We start from the raw sequence: 21163 nt of genomic DNA on the forward strand, positions 1-21163 counted from the left end.
TTGTACGTTCATCTTGTCAGTGCACATAGTGCATGTATGATACAATACAAGTGTGCAGTTATCCAGACATGTTGTCACAGCAATGGTTGATTGATAATACAGTGGTGTGCAACAGTCAATGTGTATATCAGCCCATTATGTAGAACATGTCAATGCTCCTCACAATAACACAATGTACAGTAAGAACAATAACTACAAGTCATTATAATATGATGCCATTACTTGTGACAATCATAGTGATGTTACATTGTCTTGTGCACACATATGCATGCATGATACACAGTGTCATCTTTTCAAAGCATTGCTTTTTACAAATATTCCAATGTCCAATTTCTGATAAGTACTATCCATCTTTTCCTGTGGCACTTTTAACTAGTAGATTGTGCTTTTGTCTGTGTGTGTAAAGATGTATTTATCACTTTGTGGTGCATCCATTTCTCCAGAAAATAATACATTTAACTGTTCTTATAGCTCTCTTTAGTGTTAATTGTACAGAAACATGCTCTCTGAAACACACCTATGAGATCATTCTGACAAAAGTGCATTCTCACTCCTTAAGAGTCCAGCTTACAACTCTAGGTTGTAAAATAGATAGGTAGAAGATTCAATGCCCTCATTGTAGACTTGTACGTGTATATATAACGGTCATTATTTTAATTTCCCCATAGCAGGATGCATTTAAATTTGCACGCAGCTCCTTTATACCAACTTTTCACAAACATCCTGCATGAATCGCATGCATGAGGTCATCCTGACAAAAGTACAATCACTCCCCTTAAGAGTCAGACTTTTCTTGTGGTGCCTGTGACTAGTACAGTGTTCTCTAGATTGTGTAACCTAGATAGGTAGGAGATCAAATACCCAACATGGTACATGTGTGTGTGTGTTTGTGTGTGTGTGTGTGTGTGTGTGTGTGTGTGTGTGTGTGTGTGTGTGTGTGTGTGTGTGTGTGTGTGTGTGATATTGAGCATGTACTCAATCAAGCTATACTCTGGATAAATGTTTTAAAATCACAGATGACTACACCATCTCCTAAACCCACCTTTCACATCCCCAACTTCATTGTTACACATGTCTTTATCTATGCATGATGTTTGTAATCTCATGATTACAATTTTCTGTGCATTATGTAAAGAAAACTTTGTTTTTTTTAGACAGTACTATGTTCACAAAATTGTATATTTTTTCAAATAAGAGCATCATATGTTGAAAGATAGCCAGTTAATATTTTTAGGAAGAAAGAGATGTAAATATGTATTAACTGGGGGAATGGCAGGTGTTTTGTGTGGCATTAATAAGAGTACATGATTATAACATTACATTGTCTGCCTATACCTCTGGTTCAACTCACTGATGAGATCATTGTTTTCCAAATGAACGAAAAATGTATGACTTTCAGACTTCTCCTGTGGTGCTTGCATGTCTTGTAATGTGGAACTAGATAGGTAGGGTGCAAGTGTGACTGCCAATGGATTTGTGATTGTTTTACACACATTATTTGTGGTGACTTTTACAAGCCCTGATTGGCTGTAAAAACAGTGATACCAGATACAACCCCTTGACAATACACTGCTGATGTCATCCCTTCAGAGGTGCTGTGTGCCTCAGTCATAGACATTATTCTCCAGTGGTGCCAGCTGCATTTGTTTCACTTCAAAGCCAGAGCTACCTGTAGGACAACGCATGTTGTCTATATAGCTGTATGTGAGCAATGTCCAGCCTACTATGTAGGCATGACTACCAAAATGTTTAAGGTCAGAATATTACAGCATCTTTCATGCATTAGGAACAAGGTTGAACAAAATGCCTTATATAGGCACGTGGAGAGGTATCCCACACACACCTTTTTGTTTAAGGCCATTACTAATGTACGGTTGGGCGTTAGAGGAGGAGATATTAATCTACTCACAGAGACTTTAGAGTCCAAATGGATTGTTACACTTACTTCACATAGGTTTCCAGGCTGGAATAAGATGATACCTTTAAAACCTGCTTTACAAAAAAGGCGGGTTGTTTATTAAGAGCTGATTGGTTGTTACTGTTTTTAAAAAGGAAAATTCTTGTGTGTTTCATTGTCTGATGAAGGGTTGCTGAACCTGAAAGCGCTTACACTGTTGGATGTATCTAATTAAATTATTATTATTTTACATAGCGGTGTTTTGCCAGTCTTTTTCTTTGTATTTTGTCTTTTTTGGACTGGTAAACTTTGGCTATAGCACGGAACATTGTGTTTTTTGGCTGATAAAAAGCTGTTTATATGTTATAAGTGGATAGGTAGGGGGTTTGATTCAACCACTGCTTTAATAGTGTGACAGCTATTGCTGTCATATACTGTTAGCAATGTCACAACCACCTTTAGCATCATTTTAATTATAAATTGCATTACATTAGCACTCATTGATACTAACAAATCCTTTCATCATGAGGGAAAATAACTTTTTGTCCACACAATGATTATGTATTGCTAACATACCTGCAGAATGTCACATATGGAGTGTGCATTCTCCTGTGTTGCATGAATTTGATAGTGTGCATGGTACATTGTGTAACTACATGTGTAGGATGTTTGAGTCCAGCTGTAAATGTGTCTTTCACCCTCATTTTGTGTATACTGTTCTGCAAAGCCATATATGATGCATAGCTATACAGTGTTATTGTGCATTTCAGACACTTATTATCATAAACATCCAGCTAATGAACAGTGGTGATGTCACTCATTAAACTGTGGACTTTCTCAGTAGTACCTCAGCATGGTCGTATGGTACTTGTGATTCAGGCAATGATGTTTAGCTTGAGATCTTTGGCAATTACTTGAATTCCATCTACTACAGGTCAGACTATGCTGTGCCAGTGTTATTGTGACTGTACCTGTCACTAACACTACTGTCATGCACATTGGTTTTGTATACATATAGATGATGATCCCTCTTACTAAAAGCTATGACAATTTGTCATATAGCTTTGCTTTTATTCAGAGAAATGGTGACATTTACTTTTTATGTTCCTTCCGTAACATATTTAGGAAGTGTTATTCTCTGGCATGGGAGAATGAGACAGCATGCTGTCTGTTGTTGACTTACTACAACTATCACAGGCACACATATCCCTCCAAGAAAGAATGTGATATAATCTCTTCACATAACCACACATGTCACAACAGTACTGATATTTCTACCATGGAGCATTTGTCCTGTTCAATCTTGTACTGTCTGCTGTCAGATACTAATGTGTTCAACATTCACATTCAGTGCCTGTTAGCATTGTTGGGCATTATACTGTAATGTATGGATGTCATTTAGTTCAGTTTTAATGTGTCTATTTACATAGGGAGGACATGCAGATGTCACAGAATGCACCCCAGTGGAGAATTAAACCAGAGAACCTCTTGCTGTGAGGTGACAACACTAACCACTGCACCACCACAAAGAAGAATTTTTACAGATTCACACATTAGTACTAGGCGAACTGCAATTATGGGTCATTTTAAGCCTAGCCAGTTATCCCACATGAGAATCAAATCCTGCATCTTGTGTCTGTAAGATAAACACCTTAGCCATTATGCCAAACTCTCACCTAATTTACATTATATGTATCTGGGAATCGATGAAGGATGAACAATAAAACATGAACAAATGTGAATAAAACTTAGAAAGGCATATTTTAAAAGACTTAAATTAATACTAAAAACAGCATTAACATCTAGGAACAAAGTCCAAGCTATCAACCAATTTCTTCTTCCTGTCCTAACATACAGTTTTGGAGTAATTGACTGGCCACTAAAGGTGTTGGATAGGTTGGACAGGAAAACAAGAAGAATGCTTCATGCTCATCAAATGATTTATAAGAATCAGTGCATACCAAGACTATGTATTCCCTATCCTGAAAGAGGTATGGGCCTCCTCAAAATTGATTACATGTATAGATCTGCAGTCGTAGGGCTGCATCCATATCTGCTGACCTCACAAGGCCCAAACATAGTGAAAGTTTTTAAACATGAGGAAAATAAGTCTAAGATGACTTCCCTGTTTATTTAAGCAAAAGCATATATCAGTGTCAAGCAGAAATGGAAATGCTGATCAGGATCAAATACAGAAATGGTTAAGGAGAGGTGAATTTAAAACCAGAAGACAAAAGGTTAAGATTGTTGCCCCACAATAGTGGACTACATACACGATGATTTACAATTCCATTGAACATGTGGAAGAAACAGACACATTTTTTGTAAAACAGAATTGGAAACAGTCACACATCTTGTTGCTGGTTGTGATATACTAATGGCAGAAGGACTGTATATGGAGATTGTACAAATATTATAATACTGAAGTAGCTGAAAAACACTGGAAACATGAGCCAAAAAGCATAATAGAAAATGATGGTTTATATCAAATGGGATAATTCATTACCAGTTATACCTCTCATCCTCTTAGTGCAAGAAATCTGAACAAAGCCCAACAAAATGTGGAGACAAAGGCCCAAAAATAGGGACAAATTTTAAATATTGCTCTTATAAACATAGAAAGTTGCTAGAGTAACAAGATGTGTTTTTAACATACATTTTCTGAAGGATCTGAAGTCTGAAACTCAAATGTATGTAATTATTTAGTGACTTCAATCCTCAGTTCATCCCAGTGATTTGCCAGAAAACCACAAACTTTATGAGGAACAGGCCAAAATGTGAGCCAAAAATCTGGACATTCTATAAAAATCTGTACAGTTGAGATGTATGTCACCAACGATTTAAAAATATATGTGAGAAAACAGATATAGTAGCCCATGCAAAGAAGACAAAAGCAGCATTGATTATTAAAAGTGCTACACCCAGTGACTACAGTGCCTTATGTGCAGAGAGAGAAACAAAGTCATAAAATAACAGGATTTGAGGCAGAAATTAAAGAAATTTGGAAGAAAGTAGCAGTAGGAGCAGCAGGTCTTATAAAAAGAATTTAGTCATACTTAAATATTTTAATGATACTTGTAACTCCATATTAATTGCAGGAGTCATTACTGAGCACACTGCAGGTGCTGTGAAGAGCACTTCTGGCTAATATCAAAGACTGATACTAATTTCATGAACTTCTTTGGCTTAGGAATATGGTTCATTCCCATCATGGTATTAAAAACCCAAAAGACTCGGAGAAATAAAAAAAAAAAAATTATAGACCTCCATCATCCCTTTCATCTCAGATACTCTATACCACACATACAGATGATATAGTAAGGTAGCATAGGTGGGTTGTCACACTAGTTGTCAGACATCTACTGTGGTACATGTGGTTCATCCAGACATCATTAGTCAGTAGAGTCATATTGCTTGCTGTTCATAGGATCATAGGAAGTTGCTAGGCTAATGGCCCTAGGACCCTTACAAGCCTAACCAATTTCCACCCTTATTTCCATAATGAGCACCAATTGCCCCTGTCCAAGAGGGACACAGGTGGAACTCCTGGGGTGAATCTTATGGTCACCCATGCAACCATCCAGATTACGTTTGAAGAGGGCCAGTAAGGTGCTTTGTTTGACATGAAGTGAGAGTCTGTTCCAAAGGTGTGGTAACCTCTAGCAGACAAATTTGTCCCTCCAGCATGTTTTGTTAATGTCACATACCAGGTTATGATTGTTAGAGCACGTAACCCGTGTACCATTTGACTTGTGGATATGCAGCATTTCCAATAATGCAGAGTCAGAGATTGCCTTATATGCAAGGTAGAGATCGCCTCTGAGTAGTCTGTATGAAACAGATAAAGTGGCAGTGATTTCAGATGATCCACATAGGAGAAATGCTGATGACCTTGAATTTTCCTTGTGAGGAACCTCTGTGGTCTCCCCAATTGCTGCAGGTGCTTGGAAAGTTATATACCAAAAGGGGCATTGTACTCGATTATTGGCCTGATGAAGCAAGAGTACAGAGAGGTTATAACTTCTGTTTTTTTTTTCTGGAGGCAATGCCCTTACTTATACGGTGAGCAATATAGAATGCCATTCTTACCACTGTGGAGACATGGTGATCAAATGTAAGGTTACTGTCAACCTATGTGCCCAGGTCTCTCACCACTGAGTGCATATTTAGGGTGTTGTTTTGATGTGGTAGTTAGCAAGGGCATTGTTCTTACTGAAAGGAATGATAATACATTTTTTTTGCATTGAGTTTAAGGCTATAACTTTGGCACCATTCATTTGTTTGTGTAAGACCCTCTTGTAGGTTGTTAACATAGCAGTCATCAGCAAACTTTGTCAGCCACAGACCTTTAGTTTTTGCTTATACTAGTGACCCATCTAACAATATAAGGGTTGATATATAGCTGGGTGAGTTTGTCAATGATGCCTGAGTGGGGGATAGTGTCAAAAGCCATGGCTAAGTCTAGGTAGGCTGTATGCACAGATTTCCCCTCGTCCAGGGCATTGTTGTCTAGCTTGAAGAAGTCCTCCAGGTTTAACAGGTATGATCTAAAGAAAAAAACACAAACAAGAAAAAAACTATAAATAAAAACCACAAGGACCAGTAAAATCTGAACTTTTAATACAAAATAACAAAACTCTCTAGCACCTCGGCACAAAGCCTTTTAAGACTACAAAATAACACACCCAAAAGAACCATTTAAATACTGCATCACATAAAATAATTAAAACCAATTAATACAGTAATTATATTAAATAAGCATCTTCCAGTTACATTCTGGATTCAACCCAGTAGGTGTCAGAGTGTCAAAATTTCAGAATAAAAACAGTCTCTTTATAAAGCAATTTATTTTTTAATTGTCCAACCTCCAAAGTCTTAACTTTTTCTAAAATAGTCCCCTGCAAACAACTATTATTTCCACCATGCTGAGTTAACAAATGAAGGGTTAAAGGTCTCTCAGCTTTTTTATTTCTGATATCTCTCAGGTGCTCCTGTAGTCTCACCTTAAAGGGTCTCTTACTTTCCCCTATAGTATTGCTCTTGCACATGCATATTCTAACTGCATATTCTAACTGCAAAAGCATGCATGCTTTAGTCTGTAGTACAAGCCAACTGTAAAAGTCGAGTCTAATACTGTAGTCAGATGTTGTGATTTCTAATACCACAAGTAACAAATATTTAGTAAAATCCTTTAAAATGTTACATAATTTAATTTCAACAGGAGTGGCATAAATGCCCAGCTGTTAACTTATTCTGAATAATTGGACCAGCATATGTGGAATATTAAGCCTTCAGCCCTAGCTCTGCTGTTTTCCAAAAACTGCTGTGAGACTTATAATATTCTTGTAATTAATGTTTTAATGTACTATATCTGTTAGTTTTCTATGTGGAGCTTTTCTCCCCGGGCCTCTACTGAAAATGGACATATATCCAGCTAGACTAGCCCGGTCAACAAATGGAAAATAAATAAATAAAATAAAATAATAAGTGCTAGTTTTCAACTGTTTTCTGTACTTCTGATTAACTAAAACAATATTTGCTGCATATCTGTTTGTTTAAACTGTACAACTATATTTTACTGCATTTTTAGACTGTCTGCTAATTGAATTTCTCTTACAACTGTAATTACTGTTCATCTGCTTGTTCTGTTCATTTTACTTGTTACTGCACTTGAAAAACACTAGCATAGACTAGGTTCAGGGTTTGCTGAATCTAGTACTGTCTGTGATCTTTGGAGCTTGTAAAACAGTTAATCTTTTGTCTGGAGAGGCTTAGCTGTGCCCTCATAGGAGGAGGTTACAGTCTGGTCTGATCTAGCTAGAGTTACTGCTGCAGGGCTCTGTTTAGGCTGTTTTGATTGGGTAAATTGAACTTTGGTTGGTTCCTGTTTCTCTGTTTTTAATAGCCAGTGTTTGAACTGGTTTGTGCTTGTTTGCTCAAAGCTGCAGTGAGTTAGGCCTTCTGCCCTTGCTCCACTGTTTTCCAAAAACATGCTGTGGGACTACAAAAGGTAAGTACTTTTTACAACTGTTTTCTGCACTTCTGATTAACTAAAACAATATTTGCTGGATATCTATTTACATTGTGCAACTGAATTTTAGGTTTAGTGAACTAAATCCTTACCTCTTTTCTGATCTCTGTCTCCTTTTTGTTTTTCCCACCCACCTGCTCAACTGTTGTTGTGGGCTTAAAGCATGGTGCTTTTGAGTTGCCCGCCACTGCTGTAAATTTGATATTGGACACTTCTCCCATTTCCATCGCATCAGCTCATCCTGCTGAGTGCAATGAGATCATTTGTGAAGGCCCACCCTTTAAGCTTCTTAACCTTGAATTATCTTCCGTTTCCTCCCTTTCTACTTAAAAAATACACTTTATTCCGCTGTATTTGGGCCTCTTTCTACTTTATTTTGATGCTCTTGCTGCTTGCACTTAAAAGTATTCAACTGCATTTATTCTGTCACAATTATTACTGCTTGTTAGTAGCCTGATTAAATTGAAGACAGTATTCCACTGAATTGCTGCCTTATTATAACTGTTTCTTTTCCTGTTGTGATTATGATCTTATGCACTTTGGATTTCTGGTGCTCCTGCTCGTAGTAGAATAGGCTGGATTCAGACTTCCTAAATCTAGACTGTTTTGTATCACTTGAGCACTAAAACCAGCTCTTCACTGAGATACTGAAAGATCTGAGGCATCCGTTGCTGCCAAATAACTTTAAGTGCCTGCTTTTATTCTTATATAGCACTTTTAACTGTATTTTTATTCTAGTATCTGTTTGAATTGTCTGAACTGTTTTTTTTTGTCACATTTTACTGTATACTGTACTAGTTCAGCTGTAGCATAGCCCAGTTCCAGGTTTGCTATTTTTGGGTCTGTTTTGTAACTTCTGCACCTTTGTAGGAAGAGAGTGCTGTCTTGGTCACATCTAATCAAGGGTGACTAGACAAGAGCTCAGAGAGAGTGTCTTTATTGTCTAGTTTGAATTAAAAGAGTGTATTTCTTGTTTTATTTAAGCCCTGCATTTGCACTTGTTTGCATGTAGCACACAACTGTGCACTGCCACATAGCAGTAGTTACCACTGGTGGTTATAGACACAAATGTTTTGCTTGTTAAATTTCCCCTTAACACTTTTCTTGTGGTCCTCCAGATGTTTTTCTTGGTCCTGCTCTACTCTTAGGTGAAACACTAAGCCTATCCTCAGCGGTACGAACACACCTGTCACACACTAGCCATTTCTAAGTCTGACCTCTTTTTCTGACCATCAAATTTACCTAACACTATGGACGGACAATTTCCCACAGTTTCTCCAGCCAGCTTGGTCAACATGGGCATCCTGAGGCAGTGTAGCTATTGGCTCATGTTCACTGGCAACCCTTTACTCCTAGGCCACACAAACTCAACATGTGAGAGCTGCAACTATATTAACAACCTTGAATCCATGCTCTCTCACACACTAGTCAGTACATATGACAATGAGCAGGTTGTCAGCATGCATACCTCAACTCCTACTCCACCCAAACCCACATCACACATACCTACATATGAGGAGGTCCTCACCAGAAGCATACCTAAACACCAGAGACCTCAGAAACAAAAGCATGCTACACATAATACTTCCTCTACTGAACAGAATACATATAATAGCTCAGGCACTAGTGTCTCATCTGTCAAGACCTTAAGGCAAAACACAAAACCAAGCATATTAATCATAGGTAATTCCATTGAGAGACACACAGGCTGGCTAAGTAGAAGGTCACAGTCAGATGTCTGTCAGGTGCCAGGATCCGCCATATCACACATGCACTCAAGTGTCTCAAAAACAAGTATCGTTATGACTCTGTAATAGTCCATGTTGGTGTGAATGATTTGAGACATACCTCTCTGGACTATATGACGAGAGACATGACTGAGCTCTTGGACCATGTGTCTTAGGCAGGTATCTCCCTTGCCTTAAGCAGCATTTTATTTTCACTATGGATGATGCCTTACTACAAACAGAAAATGACTGACTCTAATTGGCTTAATTTATGGTGTCATTCTAAGAGGATACAGTATCTGTCAGCCTGGGATGACATGATTGACAGACCTCAATGCTTTGCCAGAGATAGTCTTCATCTGTCACCCCTGGGATTTTGGCATCTGGCTAAGGCTCTTGCCACCCCATAGTGCCTTTTTTTAGACAGTCTCTCAAGGACAAAATTTCCCATGTAAAAACTTCACTTAAAAACAACCTCAAGGTTATCCTTCTAAATGCTAGGAGTCTTAACATGAAATTGTACTCACTGGAAGCAATCCTCACCTTGGAAGACATAGACATTTATGCAGTCACTGGGACTTGGTTCAAGGCTGTGGAAAGCACCTCAGCCATACTGGGCTACACTTCCTTCCACACATTCAGACTGCAAACTGAAGGCATGAAAACTAAAGGAGGTGGTGTATCGATATTCATTAAAGATAAATACACCTCCAGATTGGTTAAGCAGTATGATTCTCAGGAGATACATCAGGTGCAATTAACTGTTGGCAGGGCACATATTCAAGTCATTGCCAGCTACAGGACCCCCTCCATGAATCAGAATACCCACTCTGCCTATTTGGATCTACTTGAGTCTATTAAGATACATCCAAACACCATGGTTTGGGCAACTTTAACTACCCTTCCATTGACTGGGTAAATTACTTGTGCTCAAACTCACTTGTCCAAAGGTTCTTCAACTTCATTAACTCCAATGCCCTGGACCAGCTGGTTGACACTGCCACAAGGGGTGCCAACATCCGGATCTGGTGCTTATCAATATGGGGGACCATTGTAGCACCCCCACTGTGAGGTCTTCCCTAGTGAGATCTGACTAGAAATCAGTCTCATTCATAGTAGCTATCACACTTGACCACCCCCCCCAAGCAGCAACTAAACGAAAAACTTCTCTAAAGCAGATTATAACCTCTTATAGGATGGTATTAATAGCTTTACTGCACCTCCACCCTCAAATGGAACTGTCAGCTATGCTGAGTTCTACCCCAATGCTTTATACAAGCACCTGTATAACTGCATTGACTCGGCCATAACTGATAGGACCAAAACAAGCTCCTCAAGGAAGAGCAAACCTGCCTGGTGGACAACTGCCATTAACAGGCTTTACAATAAGAGGAAGAAATTGCTGTCTAAGAGTAAGAGGGAGTGAGCCCTAAACCGGAAACACTCCCTCCTCAGCTTAAACAAGCAAATAAGACTTCTTGTGAAGTCATCCAAAGCAAACTATGAATCTAAATTAGCTTCCACAACTAAAGACAACCATAAAGTGTTCATTAGTTATATCCATAACCTAAGAGGAAAGGCCCAGATGTGTGCCAAACTGATAGTTAATCATGCCAGATATACTGAGCCTGTGGACATAGCTAACTTGTTAGCCTCAAGTTTCTGTGAAAACTTCACTACCCTGTACTCACCACATGTACCCCATGACATCCCTAACAACTGTCTTCTACCTTGTAAGTCTAAAGAGCAGGTCATAAAAGCCCTCTCTAAGACCAAAAACCATCTATGGGACCTGATAATATCCTAGGTTGCATCCTACATGGGCTCAAACAAGATTTAACAACATCACTGGGTACTCTTTTCAATCATAGTCTAAGCACCAGCTTTATCCCACCTGAATGGAAAATGGCCACCATTTTCCCCTTGCACAAAGGTGGTGCTTCCACTGACCCTGGGAACTATAGATCTATTAGCTGACTATCCTTAGCTGCAAGACCATGGAGTGAATCATTATGGACCTTATCAACAAAGATATAGGTAATCTCTAAACAACTGACCCTACTCAATTTGGATTTGACAAAGGGAGATCATGCCTGTTAAACCTAGTAGAGTTCTTCAAGACAGTCACCAAGGCCTTGGATGAGTGGAAATCTGTGCATACAACCTACCTAAACTAGCCAAGGCTTTTGACACTATCTCCCACTCAGCCATCATTGACAAACTCACCCAGCACCACAACAGGCTAGAACAATTGATATCCAAATTAAGGGAAACCAGTCAAACAAGAAGCAATTGGTCAGGTGCCATATCAAGATATTCAAGAGCCTTCCACAGGAAACCAGTATAAACGCTCACTTGAAGCTAGACATCAAGAAAATGTTACAGGAAACTGGGAAACTCTGATGCAGTCATTGTTGAGGAGTAATAGGCTAGTGAGTTCCCATATGACAGAGCAACAGATGGCACAGGATAAAATTGAAGATAAGATGCCACAGGAAGATGCTGTAGAACTTTCTATAGAATGCCCACAGGAAATGGATAACAAGGGATGTGCCCTCAGTTTGGAAGAAAATAAGCTAAGAGAAAAGTTAGTTGATTTAATAGACATGGATAAATATACTAAGATCAATGAAAGAAATAGACTGCAGAAGGTCAATAAAATCCAAAAAGTCAAAAGTCTGATACAACAAATGAATGCAGTAATTAGGACTGTCCATAGAGATTGATGCGATATAACAGAAGTAAACAGGATGTATTACTGCGCTACTAAATTAATAACTGATAAAGTTCTACCACAAGAACACAGGGTAGTGAGGGAAAGGAAGGGGAGAAATCAAATACCACCACAGAAGTATCGAATAGAGAAAATTATAAAGCAATTAAGACAAGAAGTGTCACTGTTAGAAGACTATAGAAGAGGGAATAGATCAACAAATATACTAAGAAAGATAGATTTGATAATAGCAATGGACCGTATTAGAACAGACCAGGATCTATCATGCACTATCGCAAATAACAAACTAAAAATGTCATCACAGGCAGAAAAATAAGCAATTTATTAATGACCCAAAAAACTTTTATAGAGAATTGGGAAACAAGGTAAAAGGAACTGAAAGACTGCCAAAAAAGAGGAAGTAGATACATTTTGGAGAAGTATCTATGAAGATCCTGTGGAACATAACAAAGATGCTAAATGGATAGAAGAAGTAAAAGAAAGAATAAGAAGTTTAAAGGTGCATGATATGAAATGGGATGAAGTAAGAGCCAGAGATATTGAAGCAAAGTTAAGAAACACCTCTAACTGGAAAACCCCAGGCCCAGATCCAGTATCTAACTTTTGGTTAAAAGTATGAACATCTTTGCACAAAGATTTAGCCATGAATAAAAACTATTTATATGCACACCCCAAACAGACACAACCTGGCTAACAGCAGGCAAAACAATGCTCCTACTTAAGAATGAACCTGCAGGCTACCCTAAAAATTATAGACCAATAACTTGCCTTCCAATTACATATAAACTATACACAGGAATTGGTGCCAACAAAGTTTATAGTAATTTATAATTTATAAAAAAGCATTTGATAGTAACCCACATTCATGGATAAAAGAGTGCTTAAAAATGTAAAAGGTACACCCTACACTGATCAATTACATTACAGTGACCATGAAACAGTGGCAGACCACTTTGCAATTAAGCCATGATAGTGGACAGATTACTATCCCAGGGATAAAAATTCAAAAGGGGATATTCCAGGGTGACTCTCTGCCACCAATGCTATTCTGCTTTGCCATTAACCCATTAAGCTGTTTACTTAACAGCTTAGGTCATGGGTACAATTTGGCTCCTAAAAAACAACAAAGTCTAACGACTTCTCATCTTCTCTTTGTCGATGATTTAAAACCATATAGCTAATCAGCTGAGGAACTGAAAGCACAGCTGCTGGTTGTCAAGACTTTTACAGATGGTACAAGAATGCCATTTGGTCTTGATAAGTGTACAAAAGCAACCTTTAAAGCAGGAAAACTGCAGCACCAGAAAAACATCAGTTTGGGGCAACAATGTGATATAAAAGAATTTGAGCAAGAGGGAGTGCATAAATATTTGGTAATTGATGAAGGATAACAACAAAATATGAACAAATTCAAATAAAACTTAGTAAGGAATACTTTAGAAGACAAATTACTTCTGAAAGCAGCGTTGACATCTAAGAACAAAATCCAAGCTATAAATCAATTTGGTCTTCCTGTCCTAACTTACAGTTTTGGAGTGACTGACTGGCCCCAAAACATGTTGGATAGATTAGATAGGAAAACAAGAAATATGCTTCATGGTCACCAAATGATTTATAAAAATCAGTGCATAGAAATATTATATATTCCCCATTCTGAAGGAGGCCCATCCCTCCTTGAAATTGATTACGTATATTATAGATCAGCAATTGTGGGACTCCACATATATCTGCTGATTTCACAAGACCCAAATGTAGTAAAAATTTTGAAATGAGAATAAATCTAAGATGACTTCTCTGCTTAGTTTAGCAGAAGCACACTGGTGTCAAGCAGGAATGGAAATCAAACCAGAAGTAGATAAAAATCTGGCAGCAAGTAAATGTGCCAAAAAAGCAAAAGAAAGAATATAAGGTGAAGGATTAGATGAGAAGACAAGAAATGTGGAAAATGCATAAATAAAGTTGCAAGTATAAAAAACTGCTGGAACAACCTCATGTTGAGCCAGATCAAATGCAGGAATGGTAAAGGAGAGGTGAATTCAAACCAAAGCATGAAAAGTTAATATTGGAGACCTAAGACAGTGGACTACATACATGTTGGTTTACAAAGTCCATTGAACATGTGAGAGAAACAGAGAAATGCAGGTTTCGTAAAACAGAACTGAAAACGGTTGCACACCTTGTTGCTGGTTATGACATACTAATGGCAGAAGGATTGCATATTGAAAGGCATAATAATGTGGCAAGACTGTTGCACTGGGGATTGTGCAAATGTTATAATACTGAAGTAGCTGAAAAACACTGGAAACATGATCCACAATGCATCACAAGAAATAAAGAAGTCTATATCTCATGGGATCACCGATTACCAACAGTTTAAAAGATAGATGCAAGAAAACCGGATATAGTGGTGCATGAAAAGATGACAAGAGTAGCATTGATCATTGAAATCCCTACACCCAGTGACTAAAGTGTCTTGTGTACAGAGAGAGAGACAAAGTCATAAAATATCAGGATTTGCAGGCAGAAGAGCAATGTGGAAGAATGATACCCAGACAGTTCCAATAGTAGTAGGAGCAATGGCTCTCATAAAAAAGAATCTACAATCATATTCAGATATGTTACCAATACATGTAACTTCATATGAATTGCAGAAGGCACATTGAAGGTGCTGCAAAGAGCCCTTCTGGCTGACATCAAAGATTGAAACAATAGTTATTTCATGAACTTTAATCATACTTTGACTTAGGAATGGGGTCCATTCCCATCATGGCATTAAAAACCCAAAATATTTGAAGAAATTAAAAAAAGAGAGAGACCTTACCAACAAAGATATAGGTAATCTCCAAACACTTGCACCTACTCAATCTGGATTTGTCAAAGGGAGATCATGCCTGTTAAACCTGGTGAACTTCTTTGAGACAGTCACCAAGGCCCTTGACAAGGGGAAACCTGTACATACAACCTACCTAGACTTAGCCAAAGCTTTTGACACAATCCCCTACTCAGGCATCATTGACAACCTCACCCAGCTAGGTATCAACCCTTACATAATTAGATGGGTTGCTAACTGGCTCACTGATAGAACCCATATAGACAAAATAGGGGAATCCACCTCCAACAGCAGACCTATAACTAGTGGTGTTCCACAGGGATCAGTCCTGGGACCTCTACTGTTTGGAATCTATTTCTCTAAAGTACAAGCTAAAATTAAAGGTCTGTGGCTGACAAAGTTTGCTGATGACTGAAAACTGGGAGCAGCCACCGAATTTCCAAATTATGTCAACATCCTACAAGAGTTTCTTACATAAACAAATGATTGGTGCCAAAGTCTTGGCCTTAAACTCAATGCAAAAAATGTATTATCATCCCTTTCAGTAAGTGTAATGTTCCTTCTAAGTACCACATCAGTAACAACACCCTAAGTATGCACTCAGTGGTGAGAGACCTGGGCACACGGGTTGACAGTAACCTTACCTTTGATCAACATGTCTCCATAGTGGTAAGAAGGGCATTCTATATTGCTCATCTCATAAGCAATGGAAGTTATAACCTCTCTTTACTCTTCCATCATCAGGCCAATAACTGAGTACAATGCCCCTTTTGGTATATACCTTTACTAGCACCTGCAGCAATTGGAGAGACCACAAAGGTTCCTCACAAGGAAAATTCAAGGTCTTCAGCATCTGTCCTATGTGGATCACCTGAAATCACTGTCACTTTATTCTGTTGCATACAGACTACTCAGAGGTGATCTATGCCTTCCATATAAGTACATTTTTGACCCTGCTTTATTGGAAATGCTGCATATCTGCAAGTCAAGTAGTACACAGGTTACTCGCTCTAAAGATCTTAACTTGGTGTGTGACATTAATAGAAGCTGCTGGAGGGAGAGATTTGTCTCCCATAGGTTACCACACATTTGGAATGGACTCACACTTCATGTCAAACAGAGCACCTCAATGGCCCTTTTCAAATGCAACTGGATGATTGGATAGGTAACCGTAAATTCACCGGGTGGTTCCACTTGTGGCCCTCTTGGACAGGGGCAATTGTTGCTGATCATGGAAATAAGGGTATAATGAGGCTAGATATATAAGGGCCATAGAGCCATTAGACTAGTAACTTCCTATGATCCTATGATCCTATATGCACATTGCAATGAATACTTTGAGGAATCATTACTTAAATTCTGTAGTTGTTAAGAAGTATACTTAAATATAAAAGTAGAAATAAATACTGTATTATTGTGGTAATGCATTGTATGCCATATATGATGGCATTAATTATCACTTTTTTCTCTTATCCCAACCCTTATCTCTCTTTTTTAATTTTTCTCTGTGTGGTCAAAATGTTTCAATGTCATCCATCTCTGACAAATCACAAAATGCCTTACATGGAAGTAGGCCAATCCCTGTGGCTCATCCAGGCCTGCTCCATCAGCTCCTGCACCGATGCCCAGCACATCTGGGACCCACCCTGGCAGTACTGCCTCCACTGCCCCTGCACTACCTTGGCCCTCCACATCAGATAGCACTACCCCAGCAGCTGTTGCTGTGGTACTCTCTGGGGATAGTGGCAGAGGTGGGGATTTTATCACCTGCAGGAAATGACAGGCTTGGTGCGTAGGGTCATGCAAAGCACTACTGGTGCATACCTACACCAGATGGAGAGGATGGTCTCACTTATAGCTCATAGGAGAAGACATCAAGCACTCCAACAGCCAGTGGTGTAAGGGGACAGTGATGGCAGTCCTCCAGGTGAGGACTAGATTCTCACTGTCTCCATGTTTAAAGGGCATGTGCATCTGATATCACCCCCAACCCCTATCATGATGTCCCCCAACCTGTTGTGTCCCTTACCATCCCTGTATCTTATCTTGTTTGTCCTGTTTGTTTGCATCTGCTTATTCCCCTACTCTACTTACCTGACCCAGAAAAACCTATGTCCCTTGCACAACATTCCTCTCTTAATGAAGTAAAAAATAAAATCGGCACCTGTTCCACAAAATATATATATATATATATATATATATATATATATATATCTTCCCATACACAGCTCTTCACTTCACAGACATGTTTTCTGGACACACTTTATTCAATCCAATTGGCTATGCAACATGAGTGTGTTGTTGTCTCCCCTCTTTGTTGAGGTGACAGTCCAAATTCATCTAATATTCTATACATATTATCATTTTACACTGTTGAAGAAGTGGATAGCTATGGTTCTTTCCTACCACTCTCCTACATATTGCTATATTGCTTTCCCTTTATTCTTCCCCTTGCTTGCCCCCTATTTCACCACTTTCCTATCTACCCCATTTTAACACCATTAATCTGGTCAAAAAATATAATCATACATCATATATATAAGTGAAAAAAAATTAAAAAGCAATGAAACTCTTCACCTTCTGTCCTCTTTGTTTGCATGGAGTTTAGCATTGTGCACGAATGCTGAGTGATGGTGAATGGCTCTTTATTGGTGCTATTACCTAGTGAATGTAGAATGCAGAATATTTTATTGCGTTATAAATACATATTTAAAACTATTTTATACACCTGGAGTTAAGCCCTGTATCATCTGGGCTCCAAAAGATATCTGTCAATGCATTTATACCCTGCTGACACAGACTCAGCTAGGCAGCAGGTGTGTTTCTCACACCCAGTACTATCTGTACTGCTGAATGCTGCACCTTTTCACTTAAAGTGATTGCATGGAAGTCAGAAAACTAATAGAAGTCTCATGATTTTATGAATGAGGCAGAGGCTCACGTTTGCTCACTGTACAACTCTGTATCCTGCAGTTATTAGTACTATTCCATGCTGTACCAATATGTGTACAGTTGTACATGCCTACACATCCATTTCATAAATACCTACCAACATCTTCTCTCAAACATACAGTGCTGATGTCATCCACAAGAAATTGTCCTGCAGCATTATAAAAGTCAGACTTGTCCTTTGGTGCTTGTGTTAAGTACTGAGTTCTCTAGTGGACGTACTTAGGTAGGGGTTTTAATCTCACTGCAATCAACTGGTGTGTGTTTATCTGTCTATCTAGTCAGAAGAGCATAACTCTGTATCCTGTAGTCTTCCATACAATCCCATGGAGTACCAACACTTTGACAGTTGTACATGCCTGCACATCCATTTCATAAAGGCCTACCAACATCTTCTGTCAAACATCCAATGCTGATGTCATCCACTATGAATTGTGGAGCAGCATTTAAATCCCAGACTTGTTCTGTGGCACTTGCATTAAGCACTGCATTGTATAAATAGGTGGGTAGAGTTTCTATTCTCACTACTGTCAATTAGCATGTCTGTGACTGTTCCCTTAGTTGACATTCAAGTAAGAGCATTTTACACCAGCATGGCAGACACTGCTATTACCATCTTCTTCTCACCAGACACTGCTGATGTCATTAGCTATAAGTTGTTATCAGACACTATTAAAGCCGGACTTGTTCTGTGATGATTGTGTTAAATACTGTGCTTTGTAAATAGGTAGGAAGGGGTTCTATTCTCACTGCAGTCAACTGTGTGTACAATCAACACTTATGGTTGTGACAATTTTAGTATGATATGTGAGCCCACAGCAATGTCAAACCCTATTCCAAACATCTCATTGTAGAGTACAATGATGCTGTCATCCTGTATAACTTGCATTCTGACAGTGTTCAAGAAAAAACTTGTGCTATGGCAGTAACATTAAATACTTTGCAAACTACTTTACCTACACATAATGGGGTTCAATTGACTTGTGTGTCTCTGCATACACCCATCACTTTTGAGACAATTTTACACAGGGATGTGACTCCACATTCATGTCCTACACTCCTCCCACCATGTTCCCCTTACCATACAATGATGCTATCATACTCTATAAAGTACAGTGTGACAGTGTTACAGTCAGACATATGTGGTGTTGCTACTGTGACATTGCATGGCATTCATATTCTATGCCTACACAGGTGCAATATTCAAATTAGGCTCAGTCTACTGCTGTGTATTTGTGGTTGGTGGCATGTTATGGCCATTGTGTGATCTTTGGAATTGTTCTTCATTGCACTACCACTTGGAAAACCTAACACACAGCCCCATGCATCCACCATCCTCCTTTTTCCTTTGGTCACGTGACATCATTCCTGCAGAGGAGTCGAGGATGTCTTCATGTCTAATATGCATACACACATAATGAAGCAGAGTCCTTCCAAGAGGCTCTGCAAGCCATCTCAAGACCACTGCATGTGTGATTGCTGATTCTCTCATTGTGTAGTGCACCTGTCTCATATGGACAGTGGTAGGATGTAATGCAATCAAACAAGTATACACATATGCAAAGTAGGCTTATTATCTTCCATAATATAGATATAGGGATTTTTTACAGGGTATAATACTGGCAAGGATTTCATGTGATGTTGACCACTAGGCTAATAATTTCCCATGAACCTATGAATGGTAGACATGTCAATGTTGCCGTCATTGACAAGTGCTATATTGAGGCATAAATGCGCAGTATGGCATCAAAAGGGTCTTACAATCTGTGATGTGGGCTAATGTATTTATGGCCATTTATGCCATTGCAGTACATGCTCCTATAATAACTGTAGTAATATGCCTCCTGAGAATTGTTAACATGGTATGATACACTGTTATGTATATTGTTGGTGTATTAGGACATATATTTTTGTAGTGGACAGATAAACCTTCTACACAGTTCTCATTCTGCCATCACAGTGACACTTGCAATATGGCAGAAGTATGCATGTGTCGACTTACCTTCATTAAATGTTCTGTGACTGACATCAGTATTAATTCATATCAATTCATATTGATTATATGGTCACATAAGTATTGTCTTATACACATGGTCGTTATGCTGTGATATACACAACCGATATATCACATGTTATGATGCACTTGCAACCTTGTGGAATTCATTGTATGTGCAGTTGTGTTGCTACGTCCAAGAATTATTGAGGTGGTCAGCAGCACCACTGTGTGACTATTAGTATTTGTGTCAGAAAATGTTCTGCATGAGCCACAAAAAATGATCTCCAATGTATCTTGATATGACATCAGGCCACTCAAACACAGCTTGCCCATGAAACACCTACAGGTATATATGTTGTGCAAGTGATGTAAGTACATGACACTAGAACAGTTGTATGACTGTGTGCATAGTAGCAGTGTGTGGAATGTGATGAATGATCAAGGCTATATGTAGATCATTCATTCCAATACACATGAAATGTTAAGTAAAACACACAACTAAGCACAAGTCTGTGTGTGGATGTCAGCAGACATACCCACCCAGAGGACATAGACAATCTGCTAGCTGACAATTTGTCTCACATGTCACCACCCTGTTTCCAATGTCCAGCAGCCAAAGTATACATGCAAACGTTACTCATTTTATATTCTCAACAGGGCAGCACTTCTATGCGCTCTCTATGGCTAATAAAACAGAAGTAGTGGGCCCTAACAACCTATAGTGTGACTTAAAACTTGACATACCAGATGCAGTCAGATCTGTACATCAACACAGCCTAGCCTATGTTCGCATAGAGGGGTGTACAGCAACATACATCCTTCTGACTTGGGGAGACCAACACCTGATGCATGGAGTTATAGACACATCCTTACTCTCCACATCTGTGAGGCAGGCCTGGGAGTCATCATGGACCTTCTCTAAAAGGACACAGGTAATATCCCAACTGTGTTCAAAATCCATGTTTGATTTGCTAAGGTTATATCATGCCTGTTACATCT

Source organism: Protopterus annectens, chromosome 9.part0, assembly GCF_019279795.1.
Source record: "Protopterus annectens isolate FY-2018-M chromosome 9.part0, PAN1.0, whole genome shotgun sequence".
NCBI classification, from domain to species: domain Eukaryota; kingdom Metazoa; phylum Chordata; order Ceratodontiformes; family Protopteridae; genus Protopterus; species Protopterus annectens.